General features: G+C 50.6%; 1 pseudogene across 1 annotated transcript in view; it reads right to left on the bottom strand.

Moving 5' to 3' along the window:
- Window positions 1-3,339: 3,339 nt before the first annotated feature.
- LOC311183371 (O-acyltransferase like protein-like) overlaps window positions 3,340-23,901 on the bottom strand; it is a 45,105-nt pseudogene continuing 24,543 nt past the window's right edge. Inside the window, exons 6-15 of the transcript in view lie at window positions 23,192-23,195; window positions 21,628-21,710; window positions 17,791-17,947; window positions 17,123-17,172; window positions 14,670-14,785; window positions 13,151-13,281; window positions 12,558-12,635; window positions 12,447-12,516; window positions 11,043-11,188; window positions 3,340-3,552 (exon numbers count right to left, since the gene is read on the bottom strand). The product of the transcript in view is annotated as an O-acyltransferase like protein-like (transcript). The remainder of the gene's footprint in view (window positions 3,553-11,042; window positions 11,189-12,446; window positions 12,517-12,557; window positions 12,636-13,150; window positions 13,282-14,669; window positions 14,786-17,122; window positions 17,173-17,790; window positions 17,948-21,627; window positions 21,711-23,191; window positions 23,196-23,901) is intronic.

Raw genomic sequence — 23,901 nt, 5'->3', positions numbered from 1 at the left:
CGTTGAAGGCCTAAGAAAGCGACCTCGTTTCGGAGTCACTGCCCAGGTAACTCTGTAGGATGAGGGCAGACTGGAGGTGGGTAGGGCCCTGCTCCAGCATGAGTTGTGTCCTTGTGAAAATGGGAATCTGGACATGTGTGCGTGAGTATACGCGCACACACACACACACACAGAGTGGGGGGGTCACCATGTGGAGACGAGGGCAGAGATTGGGGTGATGCTGCAGCCAAAGAGGCCAGCACCCCTCTGGAAGCCAGAGGAGACCAGAGTGGAGTGTGGAAGGAATCAGAAGCACCAACTCTGCCCACACCTTCATCTTGGGCTTCCAGTTTCCAGAACCATGAGATGTGCAGTTCTTTTTGGTTTGTTTTGTTTTTTTAATTTTATATATTTTTACATCATTTTTCATTTTTGCACCATGTATGCATTTTCAATGGGTTATAGTCCCCATACAATTCCCACCCCCCTTATTTTGATCCTGGAGCTCACCCCCAACGAAGCAGCGAGGGTGGTGAGCCAAGTGGAGCCGCCCAGGGGGGCACAGCACTGCCCCGCCACCACAGAGCATCCCTGCAAGTGGAGGGGGCGGGGGCAAGGGGAAGGGTGAGCTCTTTAGGGCCAGGCAAAGCTGTGCACACAGACCCAACAATGGAACGTTTTAAGGAACAAAGAATGTTCTTTGTCCAGTGATGGCTGCAGGAAAGCCCCCTCCTGTCTCCCTGCCGGCGCTGCTGCCATCGTGTGGATGGCCCTGGAGGCTCCCTGCCGCCTGCCCTCGGGCTGCAGGAAGCGGGACAAGCACAGGAAGCCGGCAGGGTGCCTGAGTCCCAGGTGTGCCCACACTCGGTGCCTCTGTTGGTGGAGCTGGCCCTGGGCTCTCCCCACAAGGGAGGCTGGGAATGGCGTCCAGCGGGCAGCCTCCCGAGCTGTTCGTTACTGTCTGCTGCTATGAAGGAGGAGAAAATGGCTGTGGGCACAGAGAGCGGCCCTTCTGACAAAAAGGTGAAAAGGTGGAGGGGCAGGCGGAGGGAGAGTGAGAAGAGCAGACAGAGAATGAGAAGAGGGGGAGCCTCCACGGGCTGAGGGAGAGCCCAGGGGTGAGATTCCATCCCCGCCTGGCCTTGGAGCTCAGCTCCCCCCTCCCTAGTCCTGGGCTCTGTCTGGGCTCCACACTGTTACAACAGTGCTCCTGCTCGCTCTTGTTGGGCCACTTTAATGAAACAAATTGACCAGAGGACCAGAAACAGTAACTGGACGGGAGGGGCAGCGGCAGGTCCTCTTCTGGCTTGACGCCCCCCCCCCCCGCCCCTTTCCTGCCCTTTCTGTGGAGGCTTAACTTTTTTAAAAGTTCTTGCAGATGCTGCCTCATCTCTTTCCTCCGACAGCTCTGCCCGAGCAGGGACCACGAACCCCGGGAGGGCACAGGCCCTGCGGTGTGCATGAGCCGCAGACCCGCCTTGGCCCGGCCGTGTGATCTTCCTCAGCTCGCTCAGCCCCTCTGATCGCGTGTCTCTCCACTAGAAACGGGGCAATGCGCAGACGGCACCTACAGCCAACGGTTGTTCAGGGCCTACTTCATCGGCTTGTCATTGAAGCAAAAATATATTATTGAGCAAATGAAAATAATAAAGATTCCAGCAGCACTTCCAGCCCTGGTGCGATGAACACTCCGCTGCAGGCGTCATCCACAAGTTTGCTTAGCAGCAACTTCCCTTGCAAGATTCATGGCCAGGGCCTCCGCACTCTTATAAAGTAGGTCGGGCAGCCAACTGGCTGGTCTCTCTCTCCCAAATGCCTGCATCTTTCCCCCCATTGCCTGCGCCCCCTCTTGTCTGGGGACTTAGCGGCGCATGGTTGTGCCTGCTGAACACTGATGCTATCCGTGCAGATATGGACACAGTTGTCTATAAAAGGAACCCTTGGTCTTTAAACCGGGGCTCAGACCTTACGGGGCTACCCAGGTCTGGGACCTCATGCACGAGTAATAAAGCTTCTCCTGACCTCCCCTCTGCCTGGGTAAAGGGCTAGAATTTATTTCTGCAACATCATGAGGACTGAGTGAGTAATCATGTGCACACTGTGTGCACTTTACAGATGGAGAAACTGAGGCTCAATTCCCATGGCCTAACTTCCCTTTCTAGTTCCCCGCCTCAAGGCATAGCTTCTGGGGGGTCAAATAGGCAGGCCAGTGGCTTTCTGGGGGGAATGAACATTAATTGAAGGCTATGAGGTACTCCAAATATGTGAGAACAGGAACTCCAGAGTGGAGATGGCCAGGACTATCAGAGAAGGCCCAGGTGGGAACAGGATAAGATGGATGGAAGGGGTAATGGCTGTCAAGGCACCACAGCCCTGGCCTTTTCATTTTCCAGAGGAGGAAACTGAGGCACACAGCAGTCCCGGGCAATCCAGCAGCGAGGGCTGTGGGATACGGATGGAACCACTTCTGCCAGAGAACTTTCTCACCCTGGGGAGAGCTGCTGAGCCACCATCAGCATCAGCCTCTGTGCTCACAGTGACGGTTGGGGACCATTTCGGGATCTTCCCACTGCTGGCCACACCTGCCTGAGCCAGGTATAACCAGAGGGGGAGCAAGCTTGCTCCCCCTTCCCTGTCACACGCTGTTCTCGCCTGTTTTACTTTCAGCCCTCTAGGAACAGGAGACAGATAACCTTTGAATAATCTGAAATCCCAATAAAAAGAGTCTCTTTCTCTGAAAAGTACACAGTGTGTGGAAGGCTTTCGTACTTAGTGGACTTGTAAGATTTGTATCAGCCCTCCAATTTCTCCGTGTGCTTTGGAGGCAGTGAGGGGAGTGATATTAGCTGTATAAAAGGTCACCGCCCCAAGAGATGTTTTCAGCCAAGTAAATTTGACATGGCAGGGTGGGAAGCTCTTGGTAGATAATAAGTTGCTGATAATACCCTGGAGCAGGTGCAGAGTCACTTCTCACACAAGCAGGCAGGGCAGGCCATGCTCTTGCACGCTCTTGCTCCTCTTGCATGCTGCATTTGCTCGTCAATCTTTTTCTTCTCTGTTTTTACTCTTTCTGCTGCCTCACTCGTTTCATCTCCAATTTGCTTCAAGTCTTACCTGACTTTGCAACCAGGAACTTTTCCACTTCAATGTGGTTTTGCTGGTTCTCCAACTTGAACGTGGATCAGAATTGTTTGGAGGACTTTTGGAACACCCCCGGAGTTGGCAACGCCTGAGGTCGGGGGTGGAAATGGGGAATCTGCATTTCTGACAGGTTCCCAGATGATGCCGGAGAGAAAGGCTTGCTGAGAACAGCTTCCCTTCAGTGTCTCCCTGGGCTCTGCAGGAGCCAGTGCCACCAAGTCACTCGGCACTTTTGTGTCGCCAAGGGCCCAGGGAGAGCTTCAGAGCACTGGCAGCTGTCCAGTCAAGCTCCAGAGACATACCAAAGGCCTTCCTGGAGGGGCTATTCTGGTGTGCCTGGGAGCCAGCAATGCCGGAGTGCACCGAGCCTTGAGCATCTGGCCCCTGCAGGCACTCGGACTTCCTCTCACTCCCAAGGGGATGCACTGGTCCCTGTACAGACAGCTGTGCAGGATCAGACATCCTGGGTGGCTCAGGGCAGGAATGTCAGCACCCCCAAGGGCTCCTCTTCACTCTTACCTGGGTAGGATTGGAGGTGAGGGCACTTCTTGGTGTAAAGATCCTGGAACTTTGAGGTCTAGTCTGAGAGGCAGTCCTTCTTTTAACATCAAAAACCAAATAAACGGTCTCCCCGGCGGTGCAGGGGGTTGAGCGCTGCACTGTGAAGCTTTCTGCAGCCTCTGCAGCACAGGTTCGATTCCCGGCCTGCCAGAGAGATTCCCACATGGCCTGGCAGACCTCTCCTGCTTCGCCCGCTGCTCCCCTCAGCAGTGTTTTCGGTCTGTCTGCCTGTTCTGCTCCCCACTCTGTCTCTGGTGAATCCTCTCACCCTCCCGCACCTCTGACTGCACTCCAGTTCTTGTATAAATAAATAAATCTTAAAAAAAAAAAACCAAACAAATAAAACATAAGGTTCATTTCCAGTCCTCAGAAAGAAGCCAGTGGAAATCATTAAAAAGAGAGGTTCAGTTAAACATAACAGCTGTGTTGGATTAGAAATAAAAGACATCTTTCCAAATAGGAATTGAGTGGAAACTTAATTCTGGTCCTCAGGATAATCTAAATGTCCTTATGTGCTGGCCACTTAGGAGGTAATCACTCTTCGACTCTTCCTAATTCACAGTTCAAAGGGTCCACGGTTTTCCAAGAAATCCTGTGGCCTGCGGCCCTGCACCCGGTTCTGGGGCTGCCCTCCCTCCGGTGGCCGCCTGGGTTCTAGCAGCTCCACCTTTCCTCTGACTCAGCTTACCTGCCTGTTTAAAGCAAAGGACCTGCCTCTCCCACGCAGGGAAGGTGGTGGGGGAAGGTGGGTGGTGGAAGCAACCAGAGGGGACATGTGGCCGCGGGTCTGAAAGTGTTGCCTGAGCGGTCGCTTCATCAGTTTCTCACACAGAGCAGGTGAGAGAAATCATCCAGACAGGTCATTGATTTTTGTGGATGTTAAGAGGAAATGCGGCAAGTGTGATAGACAGCAGGTTCTTCAGTGCAGAGACGGATACAGGCACATCCATTTCCAAAACCAAGGAAGCGTCCTCCTGCTCCCCGCAGCTGCGCCTGTTCTGTGTCTCTGCAGCCACCCTGGCAAACTCTGCGCTGGTCCCTCTGTCCCTCTGTTCCCAGCAGCTCCTCGGTGGTCCAGCGAGAGACACTCCGCCTCTTTCTCCTCCTCAGTGCCGCCACTGTATGCTGCCTCACTGCTCTGTACCAGGTGGTGACCAACAAGTCAAATTTCTGATTCTGAAAACAGTTATTTCACCAACTCAATGTCTACATGTCAGGCCATGGGGGAACATAATTATTTTGGATTTTTAAAAAATTTTAATTCAACCAGTGGCAAGATTTCAAGTCCCGGCATGCCATGAGCTGGACTTCTGAGCCGGGGAGCAGGTGGGAGCTGCAGGGAGCTGAGCAGCCAGGGGAACCTGTACAGCATGGGAGGCAGGTGGGCTGTCTCTCTTGCTTCTGCAGCCCTGCTTGTACCCAGGGCTGCTGGGAAGGAGACTTAGAGATGTGTGGAGAGACATGGAGAGACACTTGGAAGGGACCCCATCCCAGAACTGGAAGGGATCACGCTCAGCAAAATAAGCCAGAAAGAAAAAGAAAAATATCGGATAGTCTCACTCATAGCAGGAATTTAGAAAACCTAAATAAGGGACCAGGAAAAAGGCTAATTATAATAAAGAAAAAATCAAAATCAACAAACAACCATAAACCAGAGACACACTAATGGATGTGTGGGGAGGGAAGGAAAGATTAGGGCCAAAATAAGGGGAGTGGGTATTATACGGGGACTATAACCAAGATGAAAATGCATACATTGTGCAAAAATGAAAAATGATGTAAAAATTATATAAAATAAAATATAAAAAAGAATAAAATTAACAGAACAGGCTTAAGAAGTTAGAAAAAAAAGGAAAAGAAAAAAGAAATTCCATCCAGACTCCCAGCCGGGGTCAGCATCTCAGAGGCCTCACCCAATTTGTCATTAGGTGTTTTGGGGGGGTTTTATCACTACTCTCACCCATGTCAGTGTAAGATCAAAGGAAGCAGAAATGGCATCTGTGTTGGTTGACATTGTAGTCCTAGTGCCTAGCACCAGGCCTGACACATAACAGGGCAAATATCTTTGTTGAACATACAAAGCTATGGGTGAGTGAGTGAGTGAGTGAAGACCACCTGGGTCCATAAATGACTGGTGACTGCTTGTGGAGAACCAGCACCCCCCACACCCCCTTGATGAACCCACAATTGAAAAGAGCTTTGTCCAAAGGATACTTGGTGGCTGGAAGAACTGATAGTGTGTCCTAAAGGGAGCCTGTGAGGGACCCTGTTTGGCCCGAGTGCTTGCGTTGAGTAAAAGACCAGGCATGGCTGGAAGAAGTTGCTATTTGCACATGAATGTCATAAATTCTGGGTGCGTGATTTTGAACCACTCATCAAGTCCTGTGGTTCAAAAACATCAATACTCACCAGAATCCTTGGGGAAATTTTAAGAAAGGAAACTACTATTGAGTCCCTTCCAACTTGCAAACCTCCAGAAGTTTCTCTGGCAACTGTGTTTTCTTTTTAAAGCTCCACAGCTGTTTTTGTTACAAGCAGCTGCCATAATCCCACATTTGAGAACCTCTACTCTGGTCAAACACTGTCATTTTACAGAGAAAGAAGCAGACACCACAGCAAGATTGATAGAGTGACTTTTTAATGAACAACGGAGTTCACTGCTAATTTGCTTGGGACCAGCCATGACGGTGTGTGACCCACCACAGCACGGAACACACGAGCGCTCAGAGGCATGGAAATGAGAGCTGATTGAAACAGCGAGGGCCACTTAGTCTCAGGTCCCCTCCCTGAACTCCCCACTGACCAGGGCGGATTCCCCACAATCAATGCAGCAGGACAATGTTGCTAAGCCTGGACCTGGGCCCAGTCTGTCCCTCACAGCCTTGCCCCAGGGCTTCCGCCCCTTGAGCCCACAGCAATCATGCCAGGATGCTCTGATGCGCTCAGCCTGGGCACTCCCGACGGGACTGGGTGAGAGGCGAGTCTTTGCTTGGGGAAGGGGCAGCGGCCTGTGCTCTGGAGGTTGTTCAGCAGCCGCCATGACGTCTGCCCCCAAACAACACTCAGCGCTGTCAAGATTCTGGACGTCACCTCCTACAGCTCCCCGAGGCTCATGCATCTTGGGGAGTTTCCTTTACCTTCAGGATCCGCACTCTCCAGTTGAGAGAGCTCTGGACTGACATGCAAAGGAGCAGACAGACCTCGGCAGGTGTTTTTAACTGTGTATTTGGGGCTGTGGGTCTGACTCAGGGCATTTACTAACCAGCCTTGGTTCCTCTGCTGTAAAAATGGCGAGAGCTGTTTGACAGAGTTCTGGGGAGAATCAGGGATAATGGATGTCATGAGCCTGGCTCAGAGCTTGATAAAAAACAGATATTCACCAAAGGCTAATTTTATCAATTTTTAAAACACTGTCTGCTGACACTGCCAGATCTCTCCGAGGGGCAAATCACCCCCTTTTACAAGACTACTCTGACTTCACCAGTCCCCTCTTCAGAGAACTCAAGTGTTTGCAGCCTGAGACCAGGCCCTCCTGAGCCCAGGGAGAATCTGTAAAAAAAACATTTCTATGGATCTCATGAGCAAGACCCCAAAGAGCACAAACTCAAAGGAAAAGAGAGGATTGATAACTTTGCCTGCACTGAACTGTAAAGCCTTCACACACAAACTATACACGAAGATGCCACAGACCCAAGAAACTTTATGGAACACAAATAATCAACAAATGCGTAATCTTCAGAATGCAGAGGGGACTGCTCAGGACCAGTAGCACAAAGACAAGCACCCCCAAGAGAACAGGCAAGAGTGAAGAAGGCAGTGGGTAAGAAGCAGCGCTAGGTGGTAACGATGTACTTAGAAAATGCGCGGGCCCGGCTGCCAGGGGGCGCATGACCTGACATCGTCAATGCACCCGCACCTCATCAGGATGCACAGCACCGTGCAGGCTGATACTATTGGGGGTGGGCAGGGCGGGGAGGGTCTTAGGAAACAGCACCTCCTCCCGATTACCACTAGTGGGAGAGTCAATTGGTGAAAATCACTTTAGAAAACGGTGTGAATTATCAGCTAAAGTTGAATAGAAATATACCCTATCATTCCCTCCCGGCTCACTACCCTGCAAACTCTCTCCCTGAGGAAACACAGAGGCGCGTGCTACAGCCCTGGGCGCACGTGCAAGCAATAGACACCATTAGCACTGCAAAACAACGGGCTGGGGAAAACCGAACTTTGAAAGGATAATACAGTAGGGATCCAATTATAGAAGCTGTTGAGGGACACGTGCGTGTTATTAGTATAAATAGGAAACCGTGGATGAAATTTGGACCAGGAGGAAGTGGTTTACACTGTGTTGTGCATTGTGTTTACACTGTGTGTTTATAGGTGGCTTACATTGTAAACATTGTGTTTACAATGTTTTTATTTTTTAAACAGACAAAAAGAAACATTTCCTAAGAAAAAATGGCAAAATGTTCACCTGTGTTAATTGAGAGGATGGAATCATTTCAAGTGTCTCTTTTAGGCTTATTTGAATATTTGAAATATTTTATGTTTTTTAAAATGAAACATCTAAGAATCAATCCACCTGGGAACAATAAAAGCACAGGAATGGGAACCATGGCTAAGCACTGGGTGGGGGTACAGACTGATGAAAGATGGGCCCCAGGAATTTGAGCAGTGACAGGTCTCCACAATGTTTATGGGGGTGGAGACACAGCTATGTGCATCTGTCAAAAATGCACCCTTTCAAAAAGGTGAATTGGGCCTCCCTGGTGGCACAAGGGGTTAAGACACAACCTATGAAGCTATCCGCAGCCACTGCAGCATGAGTTCACTCCCTGGCCAGGGAGCCACGCACATGGTGCCGCAGACCTCTCCTGTCTTGCCCGCTGCTCCCCTCAGCAGTGTACTTCGGTCAATCTGCCTGTTCTGCTCCCCACTCTGATGAGTCCTCTCACCCCCCACACCTCTGGCCTGTACCTCAGTTCTTGTATGCATAAATAAATAAATCTTTAAAAATAGAGAGAGAGAGAGAGAGAGAGAGAAAGGAACGAAAAAACTGACTGGGAGCTCTGAGTCTGGGGGAACAGGTGTCCCAGCTTGCCCAGGCCAGAAGGGCGCGCGGAGATATGGCAGGTATGGTGCTAAAACAGACCCTGCTGCATGACTTGCTCTCTACTCTTTATCCACAGTTTGAACGTGTCAACGTTGAGCTTCCCTAGAGCGGACCTGACGGGACACAGAGGGGAGCCTCTTGTGTCACAGACTTAGGGTTTTCATCTTGGGCCAATCAGAATCCCAAGAGAAGCAATACAGCCTCTCAGAGAATCAAGGCGTGTGCGCCAGGGTTGTGGAATCCTTCAGGGACAGTATCCTCACCACCCGAGTTACCCAGAAAGCCAACTTGGTGCCCCTTATTACAGACAGAACACGTCAGGTGGGACCTGACTTCTCACTGGGCAGAACAGACCAGACCTGGGGAGCTGGGCACCATCCCCTAGGCCCGCTGGAGCTGAGCGCGGTTACTGACCATGGCCCTGGCGAAGGAGCGGAGGTTGATGGTCCCACCACGAGAGGGCGCCGGGTCAGAGCTGGTTGAAGGCAGAAGGCGTGTGTGTGTGTGTGTGTGTGTGTGTGTGTGTGTATACGCACCCACAAATTATTCAGCAACTTTGAGCACCTTGGTTATTTATAAATCCTTCAGTTATTAAGACAGCGTTATTATAAGGGGTGTGAGATGTGTGGAAACAGGTGTGCCTCGTGTGAAATTCACACCAAGGCAAACACAAGCTGAGAACCCCGACAAGCAGATTCTCATCTGTCCTTATAATCTCACCCCAACTCTTGGCCTCACTTGGAAGCCAAGAGTGGGGCCAGCAGCCCCTGCTTCTGTTATTTTGTTGAGGGACCTTACCTGCTCCAGCCTCCGTAACAAAGCACCACACACTGGCTGGTTTAGCACAACAGAAATGAATCCTCTCACCAGCTTGGGGCTGGAAACCCTAAATCGAGGTGTGTGCAGCCTCTGAGGGCTCTAGCAGGAACTGATCCTTGCTGTTTTCAGTTTCTGGTGTTTGCTGGTAATCCTTGCTGTGCTGTGGTTTGTAATGGCCACCTTCTCCCAGAGTCTCCACCTCGCCTTCCTCTGAGCACAGCTGTCTGTGTCCTGATGTCTCCTTTGCACAGGACACCAGTCATGTTGGATTAGAGACAACCCCTACTCCCACCCCTTGACCTCATTTTATTTTTTTTTTCTATTTATTTATGCATAGAAGAGCTGGGATACAGGCCAGAGATCCAGGGGCGGGTGTGTGTGTGTGTGTGTGTGTGTGAAAGGATTCACCAGAGACTGAGCAGGGAGCAGAACAGGCAGGCTGACTGAAGTGCACTGCTGAGGGGAGCAGCGGGCGAGACAGGAGAGGTCTGCTGCGCCAGGTTGTAGCTCCCTGGCCGGGGATCGAACTTGTGCTGCAGAGGCAGCTAATTGCTTCACAGTGCTGCGTCTTAACCCCTTGCACCACCAGGGAGGCCCTGACCTCATTTTCACTTGATCACCTCTGCAAAGACCCCAAACTCCAACTACAGTCACGTTCTAAAGAATGATGGGGAGAAAGACTCAACAGAGTTTTTTCATGGGGCAAAATTCAACCCACAACAGGGCCCATGTGCAGAAAAGAGAGTGTGCGGAGGAGCTAAGGTTGCAGGAAAAACAAGAGCACAGAGTATCATAATAACACAAGAGCAGTTACGACGTGAAAACCGCATACTGTAATTTTTACCAAGATAAAGGATAGTATAACTCAAATGACATTAAATCCACTACATCTGATGTTTTCCTATGACATGTGATACAGAAAATAAGCCAGGACAAGATCCATAAGTGCTCTTGGCCAAAAAAGTATCAGAGGGTGACTAAAAAGATTGTCACGGGACTCTTAATGGAAAACACTTGGGAACTTGCATTCCTGGGACATTTGCACAATCAAACCCACATCCAAGGAACACAAGCATTCACGACACGCACAAGGCCACCCCTGCTTTGAGTATCCCCACCAGCAAAGTGTCATCCATTCTGTGGAAACTTCACGGCCCCGCAGGCCCTGGTTCCAACAGGCCTCTCTTCAGCCCAAGTGCCCCCATCCTGGCCGCATGACGTGGGGCAGCTAGACTGCCCAGAACATTAGACAAAAGCATAAACCAAATGGCAGAGCTCTTCTCTGTGCTGAGGCTCTCCCGCCAGTAACAGGAAGAACAATAAACCTCTCAAGGTGCAGTGGGGAGGGCAGGCTTCTCACAGCCAGCGGGCTGCTTGCTGCTGCAGAAGAAAAGGTGCTTGGCTGAGCTGGGCCTGGGAGCTGACTCACCATGTTGGTGTCAGTGTAGTGAATCAGCGTCTCCTGCAGCCCGTCGCAGAGGAGGATCAGGATGGGGTGCACCAAGTAGTAGCACGCATAGCTGATGCTGGCCAGGAAACCCCAGATGTCCCAGGAAAACAGCCGGTTCACGGGACCTGCAGGAGGGAAGAGGCACCAAGCCGATTTCAGAGTCGCTGGCCCTCTGCTCCCGATGAAGCCCGCACTGCGTCACATCGCACCCGGGGGCTTCTGCGTACAGCCCGCAAACTTTCCCTAAGGTCCTCATTTTAATATTTAAAAGAATATAGCAAAAAAAACCAACTTGCCATTGTAGTAATAGGATAAAATGAGAGATGTTGGGCCTCCCTGGTGGAACAAGGGGTTAAGTCTCAGAGCTATGAAGCTTTCTGCAGCCATTGCAGCACGAGTTCGATCCTGGGCCAGGGAGCTGACCCACATGGTGCAGCAGACCTCTCCGGTCTCCCTGCTGCTCCCCTCAGCAGTGTATTTCAGTAGATATGCCTGTTCTGCTCCCCACTCTGTCTCTGGTGAGTCCTCTCACCCCCTGCACCTCTGGCCTATACCTCAGTTCTTGTATGCATAAATAAATCAAAATAAATCTTTAAAAAGAACATGTGAGATGCTAATGCTGAGTTTACAGTGAGTTTGCTTTCTTAGCATAAGTTCAAGCCCAGAGCACGGAACATTCCCCAATCAGAACTAGACACCAAGGCCATTCTCTAGCCTCAGGGCTGGTTCTCATGTGTTGCTCCGAGGACGAGCCACTTAACCTGGCCGCTCGGACTCCTCACCTGTCCGTGAGGACCTTGCCTTGCATCACCTTCCAGGTCCCTTTCAGGGCAAATATTCTGCTACTTGGTGTAGCTGCTTGACTGCTGTCCTATAAGATAACTATCTGCCACAAGACTATTTAAATTAATTAACATTAAATACAATGGCAAATCCCTCTCTGAATAGGACCCGCTGAGATGTGTAGTGGGGTGAGTAGTGGTCCCCCAAAAGGAAAGTGCACCCTGGAACCTCACATGGAATAAGGTCCTTCTTTGCAGGAGGAGTTATGGGAAGGAACTCCAGGCGGGTATGACCTGAACTCTTGACCCCGCTGCTGGTCTTTTTTCTCACTTCATTACCCTGCCTGAGTTTCCTCTTCCAGCTTCTAAACCAACTGTGAGAGAGGCTGCCGGTCTTTCTTTCAGGGCCTGCATTTATACATGAACCCGTGCAAGGATCTAAAACAGAATATGTGTATCAATACACCAATTGATGTTTGGGGGTCACTATCATAATTCATTGACATTCCAGCACCCTGGGCGACCGGGGGACCCCACATCTTCACACTTGTGGCCTCAGGAGGACCAGCCTGTGAGCCTGGAGCCGCGCCTGGGCATCTACCTCTGTAGCCGTCGGCACACGCCAGCACCACCCAGCCCACGGCCGCCTCCCTCAGGGCCCGGTGGATGGCCTGGCAGAGGGCAGTGAGCTGGGCAAGGAGCTGGCAGAGGCGTCGTCCACCGTGTACGCCAGAGCGACCACGACGAGCAGGTTCAGGGCGGCGCAAGTCCACCCCAGCAGCACCTGCACCTGCGGGAAGGAAGGTGCTTCAGAGCCACTAACTTCCTTCTCTGTGTGCCACTGCTGCCACCTTGCAAACCTGAATCCGTGCCCGAATTTGACTAAAACAGAAGTTCAGAGTTGTGGTCACCAGGGGTTACAGTTGGGGCAAGGCAGGGACAGTAGGGTGGGTGGCTTGGTTAAACAGCAACAGTAGATCGAGATGGGGTCGTTCACGCCAAGCCCACCAAGACTTGATGTCTAACCCAACCGCAGTGTCCGCCTCTCCCCAAAGGGGAGTTTTAAAGCCGTCACCCCAGCACTTCCCGGTCAGCACTAGGAGGTCACCTGCACGATGAGAAAACCCCCCTCCCCACCCCCCAAGAGAGGGTTTTCAGCTTTGCCTGAAATAATCCTCTCTTTTGCTAACAACCTTGTCCCACCCTCCTGCTGACGATCAAACACCTTCCATTTTGTGCAAGTTCCCTGCAGAGCCTTCCTACTTGCTAAATGAGGTGCTGCTCAGAGGCAGGAGGGATCCTTACCTTGGTTTTGAGAATGCTTGCCGGGTGGCTTGGGTGCATGAAAATGCCCAGCAGGAGACCCGAAGAATGGCCTCAACCGGCAGTAGGGCTTGGTGTAGAACTCCACGAAATACAGCGCAGTCACGTCCTCGCTAGGAGACACAGGAAATAGCCAAAGGGTTCCCTGTGGGAAGGGGAATCCTCAGATGTCTGCTGGGGCAAAGAGAAGCTGGGGTGGACATTTGTTCATTTCCTGGGTGATGATCCACGAACGGTGACCTCATGAGGCTGTGTTAGGCCATGGCCGACGGGCAAAACTTATCCCCTGCCTTGGCCCATCGGATTCCAAGGAAATGTGGTGACCGTGTTTATGCTCAATCGTGGTTTCTGGTGACTCTGGAAAGGGTTTTTTTGTTTGTTTGTTTGTTTGTTTTAAAGATTTATTTATCTATGCATACAGGAAAGGGGGTTTTCAGAAGTGAGCCTCTTCTGAAGAAGCGAACATCTCATGGAAGCTCTGACAACATCGGGTTCCAGGCACACCCCTGGCGATTCTGATTCAATTGAGATGATTGTGCTGGTGCTTTCTGAAATCTCTGGGCTGTCAAAAGTCTACGGGTGACTCTAATGCACACCCAGAGCTGAGAACCACTGGCCTGGACAGGAGTGAGCCTCCTGGGTCAGCTGGCCACACCCACGCAGGCCGAGGGGCAGGATGCTCCCCGGCCATTTCCTCACTCCATGCCCCTCACAGACACACTGAGCATCATGTCAGGCGCTGTTCTGGGCTGTTTTGTATCAGTGAGGGCTGCTCAGGTGACCCTGGCACAGATCCCCAAAGACAGTGAAGGGGCAGTCCTGCCCAGATTGGAAGGAAAAGCATTCTGGGGTGCGGGAACAGCAGGTGCAAAGGCCTTGAGGAAGACATGTGCTTGGTGGGAGGAGGTTAGCACCAGTGCGACTGGTCCAGAATCTGCAGAGGGGCGTGAGAGAGGAGGTCAGACTGGGATTCTACTCTGGAGCATTGGCGGCCCTGGAGGAATGTGAGCAGGTGACTGCCCTGGTGAGATTCCCATTGCCAGCACTCTGCGGCACTGAGGACAGAGGAGAGTGGTCCTGCCGGCTTTCTGTTGCGCATACTTCACTGGGGAAGCAAAATTACATAGTGGGCAAAGCGCTAGCTTCAATTCACACCTATCCCACTTATTACTAGCCATGTGACTTGAAGGGGGAACCCCAAATTCCTGCCCTCCATTCACAACAGGGCTCCCCAGCAGAATTTCTCCACTGGAGAAGAGACACAAGGCAGCCACGTGGGGGCGCTCCTTGCCTCCGAGAAGCAGTTCATGGGCAACAATGACCCAGTGTAAGTTGAAAGCTTCGGGAATTTAGAAACAAGGAGTCAATTTTCCCATCCAGGCTCAACATTCCCACCCAGTATTTCCTTGAAGCGATGCGTAAAGTGCAAACAGTCCTCCCCAGGGGCTCTGGCATTTCTGCGGGCCTGCAAGGGCCTGGGTGGGGGTATAGTAGGAGGTACCTTGCTTCTGACAGAGCTGCGACAGGAAGGTGATAAATCAGTGTGAGCGGCAGTGAGTGGCAGTGAAAGATGCCAAGAAGAGTGCAGCTCCCAGGAGGAGAAGGACATGTTTACTTCTGCAAAGAACAGAGGAACAAAGTTCAGAGCACATTGACAGGAGCGCCCTTCAGTTTCCTTCCCAGCAAAATGTGTAATGGTATTTTTTATTTTTATTTTATTTTTTTTTTTTTGGTAGAAGAACTAGTGCTATCACCTCGATGGCCTGAGTTTGATCCCCAGGCCAGGGAGCTGACCCACATATGGGGCAGCAGACCTCTCCTGTCTCATCTGCTGCTCCCCTCAGCAGTGTCTTTCAATAGATTTTCCTGTTCTGCTCCCCACTCTGTCTCTGATGAATCCTCTCTCTCTCTCTCTCTCTCCCCATCTCCCTCACACCCCAAAATGCGTGATGATAAAAGGCTCAAAACCCTGCCGATCAGAGGCACTTCCTGCCAGGACTGCCTTTGAGGGAGGCTGACGTGAGTGGTGTGGCTGTGGCTGTGGCTGAGCAGGGGAGAGCTGGGCTGGCGTGGGAGACTCTGAGTTAGCCTTTGGACTTGACATTTACTATCTGCCTGACCTTCAGCAGGACATAGAACTTGAGTTTCCTCATCCAGACAGGGAGAGCAACGGCGTCCTTGACTGTCCAACCTTGACATTTACTGTGCAGACCAAAGTGATACCAAGCTCGGGAGTGTCCCTTGTCACCTACGAAGTATTATATGGACGTGAGTGGTGGTTATTTGGCGAGAGTTGGCTGTCAGGCACAGTGGGACACAGGAGACACAGGCGCCCACTGCAGGACAGGGACATAATAGGCTAAGAGGGGGCTGTCTGAGGGTTCCCCCCACCTTAATATAGTCCGAGACAAACACCTGGCTGCAGGTGGTTCATGTGGGAGTAGGACTGTCAGGCATGGGTGGTGGAATAGGGAGGCAGGACAACATGCGGACACACTATCCATTTTTCCAGAATGTTCACATTATGAAATACACTGAAAACTGTGCTGGGAATTGAATGAGGGAAGCATTTTCCTTTTATTCCCCCCCCCCACCAACACCCCTTTGCTCCTTTCTCCCTCCCTTGTCCCTCGTAGCCTCAGAACCCTCACTTCAATTATGAGTCACCACCATTTTACTCATTTCGTAAGTATTTTACTTTGTCAGATTGCCCCCATGTAAATGTCCAATGTTTGTCTCTGTCGTTCTGACCTGCTTCACTTCACATGATCCCCCAAAACCTTCCGTGTCATCCACGAGATGGGTAAACACCAAAAGACTAACAGCAAATTCACCTTTTTTTTGAGGGAGTGGGTTTACAGTGACCTTCGCCTCTCTTTGCCCCGGTATTTTCTGAAATTGAACATGTACTTTAACAACAACAATAACACATTTTAAAATGGCACCAACAGTCCATAAACTTTAATTTTCTCCAAGAATTACTGATACGGGGCCTCCCCGGTGGCGCAGCAGTTGAGCACTGGGTTGCGAAGCTGCCCGCAGCCTCTGCAGGGCTGGTTCGATCCCCGGCTGCTCCCCGGCCACCAGAGGAGGGTCCCACATGGCGCGCAGACCTCTCCTGCGGCCCGCTGCTCCCCTCAGCAGTGTACTTCGGTGCTTCTGCCTGCTCTGCTCCCCGCTCTGGCTCTGGTGAATTCTCTCACCCTCCCGCGCTTCTGACTGTACCCAGTGCTTGTATAAATAAATAAATAAATAAATAAATCTTTAAAAAAAAGAATTACTGAATCCTTAGTGTTTTTCTAAAACTAACAAAAAAATTAAGGGGCAAACTATCCCAGGTGCAGAGTGGGTGCTGTGCATGGCTTCACTCTTCCCACAATAGGTCACGAGCACCACAAAATTGTTCTTACCCTTTGACCTAGTAGTTCCACCTGCAAGAGGAGGCAGAGTTGTGCATTCAAGACACTCACTCACAATGATGAAAACCTCGGAGCCATCCCGCAGAGGCGCAACCTTCAAAATGGCACATGAATCCTAAAACTGACAAGTGTGCGGCGCACGTCAACATGGAAGTGTTGAGAAAGCTGAGCGCTAGCTAACACACAGGCACGGTGATGGTCTTGGCAAGGCCACACCATGGCACAGACTGGACAGGAGACCTGTCCCTCGCGTGCAGGGTCCAGTCTCTCCAGGAGGGATGGGGTGGGGCAGAAGCGGCTTTATTCTCCGGAACCCTGGAGAGAATGGCCCCCAGGCAAGTGAAAAAGAGACACAGGTTAAGTGTTTCCCACCAACATGAACAGTCAAGAGCAGGTCTCCGTAGGGAGCTCTGCACACACTCAAGGCCTGGCAGCCTCCAGCGTCCTCTGGCAAGTCTCTCAGGGAGAACACTGCCTGTGTCCCAACCAGTCAGCCCCGGGAAGAGACCAGACTCTCCTCCATGGCCCTGGTCACAGGTGGCCCACCCAGGGCCCACTCAGGAGGATGCCGGGCACCCTGTGAAGCTGCAGGGACAGGAAAGAGCCGAGGGCCTGGTTGGTAAGAGCTTAGGTGCATCCCCTTGGGCCCCCTTCAGCAACTCCTTCTGCAGTGGCACATGCAGGCAGATGCAAAATGAGAGCTCGTTCCCTTTCCTTCCCTCCAAGTTCTGGTGAGGTCACAGGGGCCTTGGGGAAGTCACCTGTATATACCGACCTGACTGCTCTGTCTGATCTGACTTGGAAAGGAATAAAATTCACTTGGGGGCATGTGATGCCACGTTGTCTTTCCAGACAGGATTTCTCTGTGGAGATAAATAAGTGTCTGCCCCCTCAGGGATGGAGCAGCCTCAGCTGCATCCGGGACATGCGCCCACACGGCTGACCCCTCAGTGCCCACTGCTCCCTCCCACCACCTTGCAGAGTAATGGCCCCTGCGAAGACAGGTGGGGTTGCACCCACTCCTTCACAAGAGGCCAGTCCCCCTGCTCACAGCCACCTTCCTACAGCATCACGACTACTCCAGAACATGCCAGAAGAAAGGGGCCCAGGCACAAATGGGCCCTTGGAAAACAGGCCACTCCATGTGAAGTGAAACCCACCCTGCGCCCATCTGCTCCTGGCCAGCCCATGGCATGGACTTACCGCCCTCTGCACTGACAGGAAGTTATTTAGCAAGAGCAGGTTCCTCCACCACGTTTGGTGACAGTTATCCAGGTGGGACTTGGGCACTTCCCAGATGGGTCCCCAGGGAACGAGGGAGAACAGCCCCCATAGTGAATACAGGTGAAGAGGCTGCAACCTGGCAGAAGGGGCCTGGAGTGAGGACGTGATGCCCATACAGACCACTGGGCGCAGAGAAGGGGGCAGGGCTCCGCAAGGATCGTGCTGGGTGTGCCAGCCTCCCCTTCCCTCAGCTCAAATGTCACACACCCCTGGGGCCAAAGTCTTTTCTTGAGCCAGCCCTTCTCATGCACTGGCTCTGGAGCTGCAGCTGCAAAACCCACCCTGCAGGGCTTTTCACAGAGGGAGCCATGCATGCCGGGCCCTACCATAGGAGCTTTCGAGATATTTCTAAGCCTCACAACACTCCAGTCACGCAGCTGTCAGCTCCATTTTACTGATGAGCAAATTATAGCTCAGAGAAGTTGGAGTAACTCCCCCAAGGCGTCCCGACCACATAGCAGTCCTCACTAAACCTCATGGACTAGTTCTGGAAACTGCCATTCTGTCCGAGCTAGACATTTTCATCACAAATGATTTTTAAAACGATGATTTTTTAGTGGTCTCTAGTAGGAATAATCACACAATTTTAAGCATCTGGAACATCTACACTCATTTCCCGTAAGATAACCGTTGCTCTGATAAAGTGGACCTGCCTTTGGGAGGTCCACAGGCCCACCCGGCCATCCCCACCCCACCCAACCTCTCACATCTCCCTCCTGCTGGTCTCGCTTGCTCACGCACACAGCACTGTGGGAATCTCTGAGGCTCTTTAAGTGCACAGACCACTCTTCCTCTGCAGGAGCTTTGCCAATGCACCTTCTTCCCTCAAGTAGTTTCCTGGCTTGGAACATCCCCTTACTTCCTTCAAGGCTCTTGACAAAGTCACCTTCCCAGAGGAAGACCCCCATCTCTCTTCCTGCTCCAAAATATCATTTTGTGCTAAGGGTAAGATGTTCCAGACCCTTCTCATAAATGTATTTGCATATTGCAACTTAATGTGACATATAGATTGTCTCGGTTCACCAGGACATAACCTCCGTGTGTCAGTCTATCTGTGTGGTTTATTAGCTGCCTAGTCCTGAGGGCTTAAGACAAGCTGATGCATGGTGTGCCCCCGCCCCGCCTGCCCTGCAAACAGAGAGAGTGGACAAAGGCTCTTATCTCCAGCCTTCTTGGAGGCAAATAGTCCAGTAATGAACCATAATGGGGTAATAGCAGCAAGTGCTTGAATGAGAACATCAACATGGCAGCTTTCCCCTGGGTTTACCTTAAGGAGGCTGAGTTCAAACTGTGTGTAGGGGATGCTTCCCCCGCTTCCCAACAGTGTCATCCCAGGCGGGACTCATTCTCTTCCTGGCTCCAATCTGGCCTTCTTCTAAAAATCCCTAGATCAAAAATACCACCACCATGCACACAGCAGTCGGATGCTTGCTCATTCGGCCAAGCATCTGAGTGTCCTTGATTTGCCCTCTCTCCAAATGCCCAAGGCCAGTGGCCAGTCCATCTCCTGCTCTCCTGCCTAGATAGTGCCCTTGTTTTGACTCACTGGTGTCCTTGCTTCCATCTTGCCCCTTAAGGTCTTACTGCACCTCCCCCAATTACACCCCCATGCTCTTCCTGCCCCCCACTAATTCTCTATCTGCTGCTAATTAAACATTTCCAGCTCCAGGAATTCCCTCTGAAGCGTGTTTCCCAACCGAAGCCACCATGTTGTTGGCTTCCCTTCCCAACCCCCAAAGAACCCACCTGAGCACTTATCACCTGAACGCCAGTCCCCTTCCTCTAGACCTCAGGGCAGGACAGGCCACTTAACCCAGTGCCATGCACCCAAAAGATATTGAAAGAATAAGCATCTGCCCTTCACAGGATGAGGCCATATTTAACAGAGCTTAGAAGAAGCCACAAAGGCTAATAGGGGAAAGAAATCAATAAAGGCCTACGCCTTAGGTCACACTCATTCTTAACCTACTTACAGGAAAAGTTATAAAGTACAGACAAGAATAATGACAGCTTATTGAAGGTTAACTCTGTGGCCCCCACTTTTCTAAGTCCTCTTCATCTGTTATCTCAGGGAATCTTCACAAGAGTCCAATGAAGTGAACGCCATTTGTAGGAAAATCAGAGTAAGTTCTTCCTGTAGGGACGCCATCTTAGTTCTACAACCAGTAACAGGTCTTCGGCCCTGGGGGATATCTCCAGTGTCCCCCTTGTGTTTTTCATGTGTATTAACCTGTACTCGTGATCCAGACACGGCATCACTGATTTCAGTAGAACAAAGTCGCATGTGGCCTGTTCTCCAGACATGTGGTGTCATTAGTCCCACTCAAGGATCACACGCACAAAGCAGGGCCCAAGGAGACTCCTGTAAGGCAGGGCAGTGTGGATCCTGCCTCGACCTGAAGCCTAACCACTGGCTCCTGTACTGAGGACACCAGTATGTAATTTGCTCTTAATTAATAAGTGTAATTAATGGACATGCCTACTGCATTCATCAGATTCAAACCACCTTCTCAATTTGGGGAAACTTACTTGTTCCCACAGCTACACACTCTATTCTCCCCATTTTTGAAATATGAAAACTTTTTTTTTTATAGTTTTATTTTTATTTTTTTTTTATAGAGGCATGTTTTTATTTATTTATTTATTATATTTGTTTGTTTTGTTTATACATGCACTGGGTACAGTCAGAAGCGTGGGAGGGTGAGAGAATTCACCAGAGCCAGAGCGGGGAGCAGAGCAGGCAGAAGGACCGAAGTACACTGCTGAGGGGAGCAGCGGGCGGCAGGAGAGGTCTGCGCGTCATGTGGGACCCTCCTCCGGTGGCTGGGGAGCAGCCGGGGATCGAACCGGCGCCGCAGAGGCCGCGTGCAGCTTCGCAACCCAGCGCTCAACCGCTGCGCCACCGGGGAGGCCCGAAATATGAAAACTTAAGCACAGAAAGGTTAAGACACTCAAAGTCACACAGCTGATATATCATTGAGCCCTGGTACAAGTCCAGCGGACAAATACTGGAGTCAGCTCTCCTCCACTTCATTTTACCAGCCCAGAAGATTGTTTCAACACCCGTATCTCATGAGAGTGCCATGTAACGAGAGGGACATGGGCTATGAGCAACAAGAGCAGGAGTCAAAGTCAGCAACTAAGCATGACTTAGAAAATATATAAATGGGGGGGGGGGGTTGGGTTACATGAGAAGAAGTTTCCTTTTGTCTCTAAACTTCTACTGTCTTATCACATTCCTGTCCCCTGCTGTCCGACTGCTGCCATGGCCCGTCCCAATTGTTCAGTCCCTTCTGCCCCAGCCAAGCACACGTTCTAGGGATCATTATCCTCTACCTCCCTCTCAGCAGGACAGCCATGGTCAAGCTCCCACCGGCCCCTCTCCTAATTGCATATTATTTTATTTTTATCATTCCCACTAGTACTCTTATTTACAAGACTAATCACTACTCATTTACAGGAGTCATGCAAATTCTTCTGTTGATAGACTCCATGGGAATCTGACAGCACATTTCTTGAAACCTGGCATCCATCAGCTGAGGAATAGGATGTTTTTGCCAGTGGAAGATACTAGTTTTCATGGGATTTCTCCTAATAGAATTTGAACTATATTAAACCAGTCAAAAATAAAGTGTGTAAAAGGAAATCAATCATGTCTCCCGGTTTATTTTCCTTTGAAGTTTTGTTCAGAAGCAAGCTAAAGACCAAGAACTAATAAATTATTACACTGCAGTAATGAATTGAGGAATTACCTACCTTGTAAGGCGACTGAAAAAGTATCTCAGTACGCTACAAAGGGTTATTCCTTTGTCTGAATTCTGATGCATTTTTAAAAATGACTTTGCATTTCACCAACCACTGAGAGACAAAGAAAAACAGTCACAGGAATTACTTATCAAGGATACAGCTCAATGTGTGAGAGATTCATTTTGGTTGTCTCTATCGGAACACAATAGGTTATGCCGAAATAACTGAGCATCTCCAAGACTTATAATGATACTGTTGTTTTTCTTGTTCACACTACTTTAGCTCAACTGGTGACCTTGGGTCAGCATCTTCCTCATCAGGGATCCCAGGCTGATGGAGCAGCCACCTTCTGAGAGTTCACCAGTGACTACGGCAGAGAATGAGACAATTGTGGAGGGCTTCAAACCAGCAATTAAATGCTCTAAGTCAGAAGCGAAAAGTTTAATACCAAACCACATCAAGGACGTGTGCCAACCCACCACAGTGGGGCCAGGTATAGAATGTTACCAAGTGCCTGGAGAGGGTGAGCAGTGCTAGCATTTCCACACTGGTCTCCTGAGTGACGTCAAGACCTTCCAATTTCCATATTGTCACATTGTTTTCAAAGCCCTTTCACTGATGAGAATGTTTTTGCTTCTCCAGCCACACTAAACTACTTTGGAATAAATGTTTGTTGACTGAATGATGGACTAGATGAATAAACAACCCTGCGAGGTAAAAGGGAAGATCCTACCATTCCTGCCAGCCTAGTCTGGAATTGAGAATGAGGTGGGTTGTCCCAGATCACAGTTAGAATTCTTACCCATCAGCATACCCGGATGACAAAGTCATCAAGCAGCTAAAGAGAGCCAGGCTAGTCCTTCAGGTTATAACTCAATGGTAAGCAAGTTTGTGAGTGTCTTTCCCAACCTTTTGACATTTATACAATAATTCTTGAGTGGGGGGAGGGGTTCCCCAGCAAACTAATGTATTTCCTATTGTGAAAGAGGGGTGTGTGTGTGTGTGTGTGTGTGTGTGTTGGGCAGACTCTCAACAGATCATGGAGAGCAAGAAACATCTTTATTCTTTGCCAGCTAGATTTTGTTGTGAAATGCCGCAAATAGGATTCACTTTAACAGGAGAAAATGTGTAGCGACATCTAACAGAGAACCTGAAATGGGGGAGGGCTGCCTCAGTGCGGCTGCCTCTTACTTGCAGGGAATTGTGAACCAGGGGCCTGAACAATCCTTTCTTTTCAGTCTGACTGGCTCCTCTCTGCCAGCTTGGTTGCTAAGCAAGCCGGACCCCCCCTCTGTGCGTGGGCATGCACTGCCCAGCCTTCAAAGAGGAGACACAGAGAGCGCCTGCAGGAAAACAGGCTCCGAGCAAGAGAAATATTTGCTCTAGGGACAGGCTGGGAAAGAGTGAAATCATGCCTCAGAGATGCATGAAGCCAGTCTGAGACACAGAAAAGGATTCCAAAACCATCACCAGTGATCACGACATCTTTGATTTTATATGTGAACACGTCAGAGACTTGGTGCTTAGGACCTGGTTTGGGCCTAAAACAATACATTTAAGCTCAGATTCTCACTCTCCTGGAGGGAGTGCGACAAGTGATTTCATCTCCAGAAATCAACTCAGATTCTCATCTGTAAAAATCACACACACACATACACACACACTCTCACAATGGAAACCCAACAGGTGGTCCTTGTTTGCTTTACCCATTGACATACACTCAGGGCCCAGAACCATGTCCGCAAATAGGCCATCCATAAATCATGGTTGGATGGAGGAATGCTTAGCTTTTTCTTTTTTTTTTAAAATTTAGTTATTCATTTACACAAGAACTGGGGTATAGGCCAGATGCACGGGAGGGTGAGAGGATTCACCAGAGACAGAGTGGGGAACAGAACAGGGAGACTGATGAAATACACTGCTGAGGGGAGCAGCGGGCCAGACAGGAGAGTTCTGCCACGCCATGTGGGAACCTCACTGGCCAGGATCGAACCGGCGCTGCAGAGACTGAAGACAGCTTCACAGCGCAGCGTTCAACCGCCTGCACCACCAGGGGAGGTCCATGCTTAGCTTTTGATAAAATCAGCTGCCATCTACCATGACCACCTCCCTAAGAAGGGATATTTGACCCATAATTGTCAGAGACAAGCCAGTACTCTGGCTAAGAGCACTGACTCTGGAGTCAGAGTGCCTGCCTTTGGATGGTGGGTCCACCAGGAATTACCCTGTTATTCTCAGTGAGGCCGCTCCATAAGGTGGAATAGTATGCAGCCCTACCAGGAA

The sequence above is a fragment of the Talpa europaea genome (genome assembly GCF_964194135.1).
Source record: "Talpa europaea genome assembly, chromosome: 13".
NCBI lineage: Eukaryota > Metazoa > Chordata > Mammalia > Eulipotyphla > Talpidae > Talpa > Talpa europaea.
This window is presented reverse-complemented; position numbering and strand designations above follow the sequence as displayed.